At 43.0% G+C, this 13101-nt stretch overlaps 1 long non-coding RNA gene across 2 annotated transcripts; it reads right to left on the bottom strand.

Moving 5' to 3' along the window:
• Window positions 1–4062: 4062 nt before the first annotated feature.
• On the bottom strand, window positions 4063–11310 carry LOC108538555 (uncharacterized). Of its 2 annotated transcripts, none has more exons than XR_001888114.1 (5): window positions 10977–11310; window positions 9981–10095; window positions 9199–9317; window positions 6665–6807; window positions 4063–4861 (listed from the first exon to the last, which is right to left on the bottom strand). It is a non-coding gene; the product is annotated as an uncharacterized LOC108538555 (long non-coding RNA). The 2 variants fall into 2 exon arrangements; XR_001888115.1 differs by lacking the exon at window positions 10977–11310 and adding an exon at window positions 10312–10477.
• Window positions 11311–13101: the final 1791 nt, after the last annotated feature.

The following is a 13101-nucleotide window of genomic DNA, read 5'->3' as shown; positions in this document are numbered from 1 at the left end:
TATCTGCCTTTTTAGGCAGTGAAATCATTCCAAAAGTTCTTGTTGACTGCAAGAGCTTGAAGGCTCTTTATTTGTAAGGGGATGAGAATACTGGCATCCATTCTGTCTTATTTAGTGACTGAAATGTGTGACGCTGAACAAGGGCTTTATCCTCGGGTTGCCTCTGTTTATCCATCTGGAAAAAGAGAAGGACAATACTCACTTGTCTGGTATGGAAGTGATTGCCAAGGACTTTGTGATCCCCATAGAGAAGGTGACATTTTAGTTGCTACATATTATACATGTTTTCCTTTCATTAATTAGGTGTTCAGATACAGATATTGAACAAAAAATAAAAAAGCAGAGATAGTCATATAGATTTTAATAATATGTACCTGCCTCCTTTATGTGCTAACTTTACATTTGATTACTATTTTTTTCTTCTTTTGAGACAGAGTCTCACTCTGTCGCCCAGGCTGGAGTGCAGTGGCGTGATTTTGGCTCACTGCAACCTCCACCTCCCAGGTTCAAGCAATTCTCATGCCTCAGCCTCCTGAGTAGCTGGGACTACAGACATGCACCACCACACCTGGCTAATTTTCTGTATTTTTAGTAGAGAGGGGGTTTTGCCATGTTGGCGAGGCTGGTCTCGAACTCCTAACCTTGTGTGATCCACACACCTTGGACTCCCAAAGTGCTGGAATTACAGGTGTGAGCCACCACGCCCGGCCAACACTTGATTATTCTTTAATCTACAATCACAGAGACCATTTAGTACAGTATTTCTTAAACAGGTCGTGCCTACATTCCCCTGTGTAATTTTTAAGTCTGCACATGCCCTGGCCCCACTTTATTTTCCCCTGGTTAAGAACCAGGGATCAGGACCAATCTCTCTTTTTTTTTAAGAAGTAGAACACTGAGGGGCAGCTGGTAAGTGTAGCATCAGGACAAAAATCCTCATCTTCTGACATCTTCTGATGGGTTTTGTTCCTGTACAATATGAAATATCAATTTATTTGAATTTATTTGTTTGTATTGATATATTTTAAGGTAACTTACCTTTTTTTTTTTTTTTCTGGAGACAGAGTTTCGCTCTTGTTGCCCACGCTGGAGTGCAATGGCACAATGTCAGCTCACTGCAGCCTCTGCCTCCCAAGTTCAAGCGATTCTCCTCCCTCAGCCTCCTGAGTAGCTGGGATTACAGGCATTCTCTACCATGCTCGGCTGACTGTGTGTTTTTAGTAGAGATAAGGTTTCACCATGTTGGTCAGGCTGGTCTCAAACTCCTGACCTCAGGTAATCTGCCCGCCTCGGCCTCCCAAAGTGCTGGGATTACAAGAATTAGCCACCTTGCCTGGCCAAGCTAACTTTCTATATACACATTGGCAGTAACCATTGAAAACTTGTCTGCCCTGCTTTATAGTTCATAACTGTGTTTTCCCCTTTCCATTTCTTCTCTAATCTATAAAAGCTTCTGACAGTCATCCTGCTGGAAATAAATTCAACCTTCTATAAATACTCAAAGCACATGTAACCTGTATTATATTCAGGTATTTATCAATCAGTATCGTTCTGCATTAAAGAATTTTTGTCTTCCTTTCTCTAGTTCTCCAAGTCATGAACTCCTGGAAACAGAAGTCAATACACACATTGTCCTTGGAACAACAACAACAAAATAAAAGCTTATGTACCAGGCAATGTGTTAGACCAGTGGTTCTCAAACTTTAACATTAATCATCAGAATCACCTGGGGTGCTTGTTAAAGTACTTAGTCCTGGATCCCATCCCCAGAGTTTCTGATTTAATGGGTCTGGTGTGGTAACAGGAATTTGCATTTTTATCACGTTACCAGGTCATGTCGTTTTGAAAAACATTCTTCTGCCTGGTCTAAATTTTAATATTTGCTACTGCTTCAGTAAGTACGTTTTATTATTTCCATTTTCTTTTCTTTTCTTTTCTTTTTTTTTTTTTTTTTTGAGATGGAGTCTCATTGTCACCCAGGCTGAAGTGCAGTGGCGTAATCTCGGCTCACTGCAACCTCTGCCTCCCAGGTTCAAGTGATTCTCCCCTCAGCCTCCTGAGTACCTGGGACTATAGGCACATGCCACCATTCCCGGCTAACTTTTGTATTTTTACAGGAGATGGGGTTTCGCCATGTTGGCTAGGCTGGTCTTGAACTTCTAACCTCAGGTGATCTGCCCGCCTCGGCCTCCCAAAGTGCTGGGATTACAGTCAGGAGCCACCGCACCTGGCCTATTATTCCCCTTTCAAAAGAGTCACACAACTAGTAAATAGAAGAGGTAAGATTGAATCCACCTCTTGATAGTGATTTGGTCTTCCCCTTAGCACACCCTCCCCTTATTTTAGAGTTTCTCTTATAAATCATAAGCTCTCAAGAAATGTACACAGGATAGCTGGGTGTGTTGTCAAGCCTGTAGTCCCAGCCACTCGGGAAGCTGAGGGAGGAGGATCACTTGAACCCAGGAGTTCAAGGCTACAGAAAGCCATGATCTCCATGATCAAGCCACTGCAATCCAGCCCGGGTGGCGCAGTGAGACCCCAACTCTAAAAAACAGAGAGATAGAAATGTACACAGGAGGTCACTGCATTGTTAGACCTGGAGACAGGCTTTTGCCTAGGTTCAATTGTGATATTGGGCAAATTACATAACCTCCCTCCCAGCACATGCCTCAATTTTCTCATCTGTGAATTGGAAATTCATAGTATTTACCTGTAGTACAGTAGTTGACTCCCCAAAATTCAATCTATTCCTCTTCCACCTTACAGCAATCAATGTGGTTCAAGGAATTGCCACAGCTCTGAGGGTAAATTCTAATTAATTCAAATCATTCCAGATAACCCTAATCTTCTGTATGAGCCTTAGTTGATTACACAATAGTATTCCTTCCCACCTCTTAATAGCTACTGTTTAGTAGCTAAGCAACTGACTAAAGTTAAACTGACTAAAGTTAAGATAACTAAAGTTATAAGGAGGAGAAAGATTTTTTTTTCACTTTTTTCATTGTTTGTAGAGGCATTCTCTCTCCTTTGCTCAACATAAATAAGGAGATAGGGTCTGATGGCCCAACCTGCAGAGAGGAGTTGATGTGAAGAGGAATCCAACACTGGACGTTAGGACAGAGGCAGAACCTGGGGACCTGGAGACAAGGCAGACATACAGGATTCATCAGCCAACCTGAAGATGCCTTCTCTCTACACTCTCAGTTACGTGAGCCAAAAAATGCCCCATTGTTTTAGTCGATTGGAGTTTGTTGTTTCTCCCTTCCTGTAACTTATAGTCAAACACTCTGATAACCTATGACAAAGGATTAGTATACAATTAAATGAAGTAATACATAAAGAGGTTGGGCATACAATACTTACCTCACGTGGGCTAAAACCACTACCAAGGCAGTTTCTAGGCCCAAGAGCACAAGTGACCTTAAATGCCACTGAAAGCTCCCTTGGAGGTGTTCTCATCAGGAGGATTAGAGAAGCCAAAACCACCAGGTGAATATCTCTGTCAATGATAGACAACTTGGCTGTAACAGGAAAAGAGTCTAGAATGTATGGGATTATGGATCAACGAATAGAGTTAATTTTAGAAAGGAGATTTACAAAATAAATAGCAGGTATGGATATTGTTAGTCCGTAGCTGATTAAGGCTCTGATTAAGTGAATTGCCCCAAGTCTCATAGCAGACATGGGCCTCGTCCAGACTTAGAGCTCATATTACTTGCAGTGGACGTCTGTTCTCTTGGCAGTCCAGCAGGCCACCTTTTCCTTCAGGGCACTGCTCTCCCACTGCATTACACATGTGACTTGTTTGGGGCTGCCAAAATATATTTGGTTATCTTTTTTTTTTTTTTCCCAGTAAGCTAATACAAAATTATTGTTTCTTCAATAATTACTTTGCATTTATTGTCATCATTTCACTCCCAAATGTATCAAAATTAAGTTTAAAAGGAAGGAAAAAAGGATAACTAGAAGATATGATTACCTTTTAGTCATAGATAGTTTGTCTTAATTTAATTTAATGTAACTTAATTTAGGAGAGCTAAGTAATTAAACATGAGGCCAAAGTACATAAGAAAGCGGCAGCCCTTTATTGCAAATATGCACACACTCTTGGGCGAGGTTCTCTGGTCCTCAGGTGTGGGGGGTCCAGGGAAGTCTCCCAGGCGCCCTGGTTAGGTTGCCCGCTCCACGAATGCGGAGGCCGAAGAAGTCACACGGGCTCCTGCCGGCAGCGGACTTTTATGCATTGGTACTGGAAGGGGGAGGACAGTGGGCGGGATAAGGGCGTGATAGGGGCGTCTCCATAGGCGTGGCCGGGTAAGTTTCGATCTCTTTGGATTGATGTCACCTGGGGCATGCTCTGTTGATCTGCATCTTCCCGGGCGCGGGCTGCATTTTCCTGCGCGGGAAAGTTGGTGAGGAAGAACCGGGAAGCAACAGGGGCGGTGCCTTCTTGTTTACCTTCCTCCATCTTGTCCCTTCTCCCTCACCCAAACAGTTTCATTATGTTATCTTTTAGGGTCTGGAATACACTAACTAGTGTATTAGACAAAAATTTTATGAGAATTGGTTAAAGATATAAGAAATTTGTTTGGAAGAAAAAAAAAAAGCCATTGTTTTGAGAGTAAATACTAGGGAGGAAGAAGCTTGCAAGCCACCCAAATATGGCCTGGACTCTGGCATGTGTGTGCGTGCTGGGGAGTGTCTTGGTGGTGGACTCTGGCGTGTGTGTGTGTGTGCTGGGGAGTGTCTTGGTGGTGATGTTGTGTCATTGCTTCATTTTTGGCACTCAGTCACTACTCAAGAAAACCAGATTGAAAATTTGGAATCTGTGCTTCAGTGGATTGAAACTGGCCTCCAGTCACTAAGGAAAAAATCAAAACAAAACACACAAGAATTTAGAGACAATATTTTTCTGCCAAAAAATAATTTTTCCTTGATGCTATTTCTTATTTGGGTCAATACTCCAATGGAAAAACTAGATAGATTGGTCAAGAGTTCAATATAATTTTCTGTGACATTTGAACTAAAGTAACATCATAAAAACTTAAACACAGGAAATTGTGTCCTCTCCTGCTGATGTATGTGTGACTATTTGTCTCTCTTAAAAGAAAGTAGAAGAGAATTAATTGAATGGTATTCTGTTTTATTTGAAATGTTAACTCTCAAACTAATTTGTTTATTCAATAAATATTTATTAAGCACCTATTACATGCCAGTACTATATGCCATGTTTAGATGCTTGGGATACATTAATGAGTAAAACAAAACCAGTAGCAAACTTGAATATGCAGATAAAGGTTTAAAATATTGTTGGCATGGGCCAGGCGCAATGGATCACGCCTGTAATCCTAGCACTTTGGGAGGCTAAGGTGCGAGGATCACTTGAGGTCAGAAGTTTGAGACCAACCCGGGCAACATAGTGAGACCCTCATCTCTATTTAAAGAAAAAAGAAAAAATATTGTTGGCACAGTCATAGAAATGGGAACAGTAGACACTGGGGCATACAAGAGTGGGGAAGGGAGTGAGGTAAGGGTTGAAAAAAGCTATCTGTTGGGTACTATACTGACTACCTGGATAACAGATTTGATTCATGTATACTCCAAACCTCAGCATGATGCAATATACCCGGGTAACAAACCTGCAAGTGTATCCCCTGATTCTAAAATAAAAGTTCAAAAAATAAAAATAAAATAAAAATAATTGGACTTCTGAGACTCATTTGTGAACCAATTTATTTTCTTGCTATTATTGCTATCATAATTCTTGGCTAAACAGCTATTATAACTGCCTCAATTTTGAAAATATCAGGGTTTTTTTGTTTGTTTGTTTGTTTTTGAGATGGAGTTTTGCTCTGTCACCCAGGTGGGAGTGCAATTGCACGATCTCAGCTCACTGCAACCTCCACCTCCCAGGTTTGAGCAATTCTCCTGCCTCAGCCTCCCAAGTAGCTGGGATTACAGGCACATGACAACACGCCTGGCTAATTTTTTGTATTTTTTGTATTTTTAGTAGAGATGAGGTTTCACCATGTTGGCCAGGCTGGTCTCGAACTCCTGACCTCCAGTGATCTGCCCACCTCAGCCTCCCAAAGTGCTGTGATTACAGGCGTGAGCTATCGCTCCTGGCCTCAAAATATCAATTAGAATCTAGCTGCCTGCCCTTTGTTGAGCCAAATGATATGATAGGTGAGGAGAACTGGGAAACTTAGAGGAGGTTACACAGATCTTTACAAAAAGAGAGGGGCTGACTCTGGGATAATATGGAGGATACTGGGGAAGAAATGTATTATTCAAGTGAGGAAGAATCTACATAAAAGAAGAGATTGGGATTTCTTCTTTTTCTTTCTTTCTTTCTTTCTTTTTTTTTTTTTTTTTGAGACAAAGTCTCACCTAGGCTGGAGTGCAGTGGCGTGATCTCAGCTTGCTGCAACCTCAGCCCTGCCAGGTTCAAGCAATTCTCCTGCCTCAGCCTCCTGCATAGCTGGGATATAGGCAGAGTCTCCCTTTGTTGCCCAGGCTGGTCTCAAATTCCTGTACTCAAGCAGTCCGCCCACCTTGACCTCTCAAAGAGCTGGGATTATATGCATGGGCCACCGTAACTAGCCTAGTTTTCTGTTTTTTGTTAGTCAGGTGATGATAGGCGAGGAGAAGTGGGGAAACTTACAAGTTACATTGATCTTTATGAAAACAGGTGGGCCGACTCTGGGATAATTCAAGTCACAACTCTTCTGTGGGGTGATTAGATTACTTGCTCAACATTACACAGATCTTCAGCCATTCTTGGATGAATCTGTTGGGCATGGACCACTAGAGGAATAGTAGATGCTCTATCATTAGGGATTCTGATCTATTCTGAAGAGAACAAAGAGACTTTTACTCTCAGAATCAATTCTCAGGACCTCTACCTAGTTCAGAAGAGGCCTCCTCTGGTTAAGAGACCACATGCTGGCAGGGTGCAGTGTTCACGCCTGTAATCCTGATGCATTAAGAGACCGAGGCAGGAGAATTGCTCAAGCCTAGGATTTCAAGACCAGTCTGCCCAACTGAGTGAGACTCTTATCTACAAAAAAAATTTGAAAATCAGCTGGGTGTGGTGGTGTGCCCCAGTGCCCACACCTGTAGTCCCTACCTTGGGAGGTCGAGGCTGCAGTGAGCTGTGATCAAATCACCACTCTCCAGCCTGGGTAACAGAGCAAAACCCTGTCCCCAAAAAAAAAAAAAAAAAAAAAAAAAAAAAAAAACCCAAACATATGTAAGCATATTCATCTACAAAAAAAATTGTTTTAAAATTAAAAAATAAAAATAAAATAAACAACAACAACAAAAAGAAAACAACCAAGAGACCACATGTGTTCTGAGGTCCTGAAGTACTGCAGAGTCTCCAGACCCACCTAAGAGCAGAAACTTTTAGTCTATTTGAAAATCTAATTACAGAAGGAAACAAGTACCTTGGTGCTTTTGTCTTTGCTTGCAAATACAACAAAAAATTAATGGTAACTGCTTTATTTTTTTCTTTTCTTTTTTTTTTTTTTTTTTGAGACAGAGTCTCACGCTGTTGCCCAGACTGGAGTGCAGTGGCACGATCTCAACTCACTGCAGCCTCCGCCTCTTGGGTTCCAGCAATTCTCCTGCCTCAGCCTCCCAGGTAGTTAGGATTACAGACGTGCACCACCATGCCCAGCTGATTTTTGTATTTTTAGTAGAGACGGGGTTTCAACATGTTGGCCAGGCTGGCCTACGAACTCCTGACCTCAGGTGATCAGCCTGCTTCAGCCTCCCAAAGTGCTAGGATTACAAGCGTGAGCCACCGTGCTGGCCATAATTTCTTTCTCTTCCTTTCTCTGCTTCTTTCTTCCCTTCCTTTCTCCCTTCTTCCCACCCTTCTTTCTTTCCTTCCTCCATCCTTTCTTCCTTCCCTCCTTCTTTCTTTTCCTGTATCTATTCAACAAACAAGTATTTAGAGCAGGAGTCTTCAATCTTTTGGCTTCCCTGGGCCACATAGAAGAATTGTGTTGGGCCACACATAAAATACACTAACACTAACAATAGCTGATGGACTAAAACACGTACACACAAATCTTACAATGTTTTAAGAAAGTTTACAAATTTGTGTTTGGCTGCATTCAAAGCCATCCTGGGCCACATGTGGCCCGTGGGCCTTGGGTTGGACAAGCTTGATTTAGAGGTGACTTTATGCAAGGCCGGGTGCTAGATACTGGGGTTGTATGGTGAACAGAGGAAGGTCCCTGCCCCAAGAGACAGTGTAATTCCCTTATGGTGTGGAACACATGAGCCATGAGGTCAGGAGCTGTGGAGTCTTGTTCACCACTGTATCCTCTACTCCTTCCTAGCACAGCACATGGCAATAAGTACATGCTCAGAAATATGTTGAGTGAGTGAATACAAGTTGAGTGCTGCTTCACTGAGTAAGGGGTGCTCCTGAAGTCCCTCAGCTGGTAAATGCCATCCTGCAGACTGCCCAAGTTCCCCTCAGGATAAACAGAACCAGTGTACATTCGGATCTTAAGAGTGGTCATCCGGAATACATACCTTATGAAAAAGTAAGGCTATTCAGGTTCAGTAATGATACACTTGGTTTGCAAATAACACATGTTCGTTTTCATGTTGCTAAAGATTCCTTGCTAGGAAACGAAACACTTGTAATTTAATATGCAATGTTCTCAAGAGTTTGAGGCCAAACCACCTCAAGCTGTGAATGCCTTGGCTCTGAAGAGCCAGTCAGGGTCAGGGCAGGGCAGCACTTGGCCTGATGCTCCTCCAGAATAAACCAAACAGCCACAGGAAGTGGTTTCCGTGATTCAGTAGGTGGCACACTTCCTTTTGAGTCAGAACTGAATCACAGCTGTGAGAGGCGAAAAAGACCTATTTCTTTATCCCATACTTTTTCCCTTTTCCCAGTGGTAAATTTATCACGGACTGTCATATAATGTATCCTGTTTAGTTAGCGTATTTAAGCAAACAAAAAAATTTTGGCAAATCAACTATGGGGAAGCAAGAAAGGAGGGGGAAACACGGCTGACTGAAATGAATCCAAGTGTCATTATGTCGTCACAGGGCCATATTCTCAGAGGTGATTGAAAGAAATGCCACAGTGATTTTGCTGGGGTCATTCAGGCCCCTCGTTCTCTCAACTGGAACCTGACCCATTTCTAGTGAAAGCAGTTAGATCACACTTACATAAACTGTGTTGCTTCAAATGGGCCTGCCCTCCTCTTCACTCACTAACCCTGGCTTGCTCCTTGGCATGTCTGCTGGAAGGCCATTCTCTGTCTGTCCCAGGCATGGCGCTAGTTCAGCTGCGGGTGAAATGATCCTGTTCTGAATGTACTGAATGCTGCTGGCAATGCTGGAAATTGTTGTGAGGCTTAAGGAAAAACCCCATAGATATCAACAAGTCATAAAAACAGGCGTATTTTCTCTTCGTCTCTTTCCCACTGTATGTTTTATTCTTCAATATGAACAGTTCTGGGAATGAAAATGTATTTAACAATATTTTCCTCTGATGAACTAGATTTTAGTATAATTTATGGCTTCCTTCCATACCAATTTGTTCATATTGATAGCATGCTTCAGAACAAAGCTTCAGAGACTCAGGCTATACATCCTATAACACTCTTGGAAGACCAATAATCAGACTGGAACCAGAAATCTTATTGCCACGTTAATATTTCATTTTCCTTCTGTGAAATGGTCCACTAAGGTAAAGAACACAAGATTCAAAGTCACATAGACCCATGTACACATTCAATCTACACAAAAGTTTGTGGAGCTGTGTGATCTTCAACAGGTCTCTTAAACTCTCTGAGCCATAATTTCCTCAGTCTAAAAACTGCAGTGCTAACATAAGGCCAACATTACAGTGAGAACTAAATAAAACTTTTACATAGTGTCTAGGACAGCTCCTAGCTCATATTTAGTGTTTAAAATAAGCCTCTGACATTTCTCTTTATTTACAATACCTTTCCATTGGGAGATAAGGACAGCATTTGGACACAACTGTATGGGCATGCTAAGTTTCATCCTTCCAAAGATGTCAGTCATATTCAGCTCCTTTGGCAGTTTCATCAACAGCACCTGTAGCACATGTGATATCAAAGAGCAAGTCAGGTTCCTTAATAAAGTGGTAAAGAAGGTCAGCCAAGATGTAGGCTTTAAAACCAAGGCCAGCTCTTCTGGGCAGGACAGTTGTGGCTGATGGATGACAGTCAAATGTAATGGGAGTCCTCATTTGACATATTGAAGGGAGCACCTCAAGGATGGGCAGGGAAAAGAACCATCAACAGTACTCACCACCAAAGCAGCAGTGAGTGCCTAGGTCCAACTGGACAAGGGCTAGCAGACAGGTGGAAATGCGAATACATCGTTAGATTTGAAAAGCCCTTTGGCAGGGCGCGGTGGCTCATGCCTGTAATCCCAGCACTTCCGGAGGCCAAGGCGGGTGGATCACGAGGTCAGGAGATGGAGACCATCCTGGCTAACAAGGTGAAACCCCATCTCTACTAAAAATACAAAAAAATCAGCCAGGTGTGGTGGCGGGCACCTGTAGTCCCAACTACTCAGGAGGCTGAGGCAGGAGAATTGCATGAAGCCGGGAGGCGGAGCTTACAGTGAACCGAGATCACGCCACTGCACTCCAGCCTGGGTGACAGAGCGAAACTCTGTCTCAAAAAAAAAAAAAGAAAAGTCCTTTTAAAATGTCCATCCTCCCATAGCCCTTTGAAGCCTCCCACGTCCCCCCACTTCCTCCCAAATGGCGTATAAAAAGGGTGATGGTTTTTAGACAAAGGCAGTGGTACTCCCCAAACAGTTAAGGTCCAGAACATCATCTTGTATATACCTGTCTTAGAGCTATCACATTGTGTACGGGGGTTTCCTGATTACTTGACAGACTCTTCTGCTAGACAAACTCCTGAAGACAAGGAGTGGGTCTTATTCATCCTTTAGCCAAACCTTACCTGTAGCTCAGCATGTAGCCCGTGGTAGATGCTCAACCAGTTTTGTTAACGTGAGAGAAATACAAGAAAGCCAAGTCAGAAATACCAATGATGCTGTTAGAAAACTTCAAAGAGGAATTGGTGGTCTCTGGTGCCAAGGTCCCATAAGAGTTCCAGCTGGGTGAGCTTCTTGCGAGGAAAGGAGCCAGAAGTCAGAACTGATAGTGTGACAATATGAGAGAAAAGAGGATGAAAGCTGTTTTAAAATTGCATCTCTCTAAGGCAATCCAAGCTTGACACATGATTTCTGGAGGTCTGGGCATTGTCTGAGTGGAGTGTTGATTGTATGTCTCCTGGAGGCTTCTGTTTAAATAACTGCCAGAGCAGGATGACTCAGCAGTTGGAGGATGAGATGCTCTTGATCTGCCTCCCTCTTTAAGTGACAAATCGCATTGCCCTGGGTGTCTGTGGCAATCTCTGATATGACACACTCCTTCCTGCCAGCCCATCAGCCAGGGTGGCAAGTCACAGTTACTAATCTGGAGACTGACCAAAATTGCTGACAGGCATGATTCCATGCTCTAAGTGTGGAGAATGATCTTTAAAATGAACTCTTATCAATAGGTTTTGTTTCTTTTCTTTTTCTTTTTTTCTTTTTGAGACAGTCTCGCTCTGTAGCCAGGCTGGAGTGTAGTGGTGCGATCTCGGCTCACTGCAACCTCCACCTCCTGGGTTCAAGTGATGCTGCTGCCTCAGCCTCCCGAGTAGCTGGGACTACAGGCGCATGTCACCACGCCCGCTAATTTTTGCAATTTTAGTAGAGACATGGTTTCACCATGTTGCCCAGGCTTCTCCTGAACTCCTTACTTCAGGTGATCCACCCACCTCAGCCTCCCAAAATGCTGGGATTATAGGCGTGAGCTACCACGCCTGGCCTAGATTTTGTTTCTAAGACTGAGTCTTACTCTGTTGCCCAGGCTGGAGTGCAGTGGTGTGATCTTGGCTCAATGCAGCCTCTGCCTCTTGGGTTCAAGCGATTCCCTTGCTTCAGCTTCCTGGGTACCTGGGATTACAGGCGCCCGCCACCACACCTGGCTATTTGTATTTTTAGTAAAAATGGACTTTCGCCATGTTGGCCAGGCTGGTCTCAAACTGCTGCCCCCAAGCGATCCGCTTGCCTCGGCCTCCGAAAGTGCTGGGATTCTAGGCGTAAGCCGTGGCACTCAGCCTTGTTTCTGAAATTTAGAGACTGATTTTACATTTCTAGTCTGTCTCCATATGAAAGACTCTCTATTGTCTTCAGGATAAAGTCAAAATTCAATATCCTGGCCATTAGGGTCCTATAGGAACTTATCTATTCCTACCTTCCTAGAATAATAGAATCTTAATTTGTTTTGCTTTTTCTTCTGCTTGATATTGGCTTACTTCTGTTTGTTTCTTTGTTTTTGTCCCTGGCAGATAAATGGTGACAAGACAAAGCTTTAAGAATGTGGCCTAGAGGCCAGGTGTGGTGGCTCACTCCTATAATCCCAGTACTTTGGGAGGCTGAGGCGTGCAGATCACTTGAGGTCAGGAGTTGGAGACTAGCTTGACCTAATATGGTGAAACCCCATCTCTACAAAAAATCCAGGTGTGTTGGTGCACTCCTGTAATCCCAGCTACTCGGAGGCTGAGGCAGTAGAATCGCTTGAACCTGGCAGATGGAGGTTGCAGAGAGCCCAGAACACCCCACTGCACTCTAGCCTGAGTGACAGAGGGAGACTCCTTCTGAAAGGAGAAGAAAGGGAAGGCGATAACACAATATAACTAACTAACTAACTAACTAACTAACTAACTAACTAACTAAATAATTTAGTAGCGCAGAACTTTCATGTTAGCCATTAAAAAGCAGTATTCTCTAGATTTTTTTGTTTGACAAATGTTGGTCAACTTTCAAGTAGGGATTCAAGGATAGCTTAGATACAAGAATCAAAAACTATACCTGTGGGAACAGAAAACTTAAATTTGTGATTCGGACTAGCTGCTCTGTGCTACGCTTGAAATGAGCTAAATAGGTTTCTAACTTTTTTGATTGTTTGAGACAGAGTCTTGCACTGTCACTCAGGCTGGAATGCAATGGCATGATCTCGGCTCACTGACTCCCAGG

The sequence above is a fragment of the Rhinopithecus bieti genome, unplaced genomic scaffold (genome assembly GCF_001698545.2).
Source record: "Rhinopithecus bieti isolate Rb0 unplaced genomic scaffold, ASM169854v2 scaffold_15252, whole genome shotgun sequence".
Taxonomy (NCBI): Eukaryota; Metazoa; Chordata; class Mammalia; order Primates; family Cercopithecidae; genus Rhinopithecus; species Rhinopithecus bieti.
Note: the sequence above shows the minus strand (reverse complement) of the source record. Positions and strands in the feature narration are given on the sequence as shown.